Here is a 1824-nt window from a genome sequence, read left to right as displayed (position 1 = left end):
TGCCAACTAGAAAGGAATGGTAAATAACYTATTATGTCATTTTGGAGACACTTTTATTGTACATGAGAATATTATATGTTTCTAAATATTTCTACATTAAATGTGGATTCTACCATGATTACGGAWYATCCTGAATGAATTGTGGATAATGATGAGTGAGTAAGTTAGAGGGTCCATAGGCGTAAATCCCAGGGGGGACGGGGGGGACACGACCCCCCCATCCTGGGAAAAATATGATTTGTCCCCCTCAATATATCACTGTAAACATAACTATGTAATTCAATAATATGAATAATACGCAACGAAAGCACTTATGCTGATTATAGACACATAATAGCGCGTTTTTAAGTTTCAAAAGATTGCGACTTTGCCTCACAATGGTTTGATCCACTGCCAGTTCCTTAGCTGGCAAGATAACAGAGGGTTCGTATCTACTGTGTGAAAGGCACTCAATGCACGTAACTGAAGTGAGGTTTATCTAGTCAATCGGCCATAGCAATGTTTTTTTATGTTGGCAGGGTTCACACACACACACACTAGCTGAATTTGCAGAGCTAGCACGCAAACTAAAGCAAACATTAACCATCAAGCTAGCTAGTACCTATTCCATTWATGTGGCGTCGTCAAAGATGGAATCTTTACTATCGTCAGTTTATACAAGATCAACATGCAGCTGTAGTMCTTCAAAGTCCCTGTGATAAGGTTAGCGATAAACTGAAGTCCAAACTGAACAGAACTACACTCTCTTCTACCATTGTCTTAAATATATTTAATAGTCTCGTTGCAAAAGCTAAATTGTCGCTAGTGAACTTTTTTATTTMTATTTTATTTCACCTTTATTTAACCAGGTAGCAAAGATTATAGCAAACACCACAGAAACGGAATTGGTCCTCGCTAGCTTTGCAAATTCAGCTATTGTTGGAAGCCAGCKAATATGAAACAAACTATATTAAAATTACGAAAGGTTGCAGCATATGTTGTGTAAATGGTGAACTCATACAGCTGTCAACCCTCGTCACTGCAATCCATTTCACATTTGCTAGCTACCTTTTAGATCGAAGCCCATATAGAATGATATAAGATAAGATGATAGAAGCCCATCTCCTACTGTAAATAACCTACACACTGTGTGTGTGTGTGTGTGTGTGTGTGTGTGTGTGTAGCCAGCCAGCCAGCCAGCCAGGTAGAAAAATGGCAGAAAAAAGACGGTCATCAGAGTATTTTTCAGTACACCAAAACGCAAAGTAAGAACCCTAGTAGCCTAATATCTCAAAGACTAGTTGATAAAATGTTCATAAGAAAGAAGTGAAATGCTAATGCTAATGCTAATTTTTCACAATGATGTCATTAGGCAGAGCAGGCAACAGATGGCACACAGACAGCAGAGTTGGGGACAGATATYCAGGGACAGACTGGCAGAGACAAGGAGTCTCAGGTAAGTTTGTTGAGTCTTTGTTTGGCAACATTATGAAAGGTTCTCKATTTTRTTTTGTAAAATAGGGACATAWTTGGAAAATGCCATGGATACCCCCACTCTCAACTTAAACTGGTGACTGAACTAAGATTTGTTTAAMGCAATGGTATTGCTGTTGTGATTAATTGTGTAGTTTTGGGTACCGGTAGTTACGAGTACGGCAAACACCMTATTTATTTTCTAGGAGACAGACTGTGAGTCAGTGAGGGTGGTGAAAGGGAAAGAGCCAGGGAGAGAGACTTCAGAGAACAATGTCACAGCCACGGTGTCACGAACGTCGTAGTGAGGAGACCAAAGCGCAGCGTGATGTGAATACATACTTTTATTGTAAGACGAATAAACACGAAGAA

The 1824-nt window shown here is 39.4% G+C and overlaps 1 long non-coding RNA gene across 1 annotated transcript; it reads left to right on the top strand.

Moving 5' to 3' along the window:
* The first annotated feature begins 732 nt into the window (after window positions 1–732).
* LOC139028493 (uncharacterized) lies at window positions 733–1424 on the top strand. Its single transcript, XR_011480698.1, has 3 exons — window positions 733–1135; window positions 1168–1244; window positions 1352–1424. It is a non-coding gene; the product is annotated as an uncharacterized lncRNA (long non-coding RNA).
* The last annotated feature ends 400 nt before the right edge of the window (window positions 1425–1824 follow it).

The sequence above is a fragment of the Salvelinus sp. IW2-2015 genome, linkage group LG13, assembly GCF_002910315.2.
Source record: "Salvelinus sp. IW2-2015 linkage group LG13, ASM291031v2, whole genome shotgun sequence".
NCBI classification, from domain to species: domain Eukaryota; kingdom Metazoa; phylum Chordata; class Actinopteri; order Salmoniformes; family Salmonidae; genus Salvelinus; species Salvelinus sp. IW2-2015.
The sequence above is the reverse complement of the archived record's forward strand: the minus strand, read 5'-3'. Positions and strand labels throughout refer to the sequence as shown.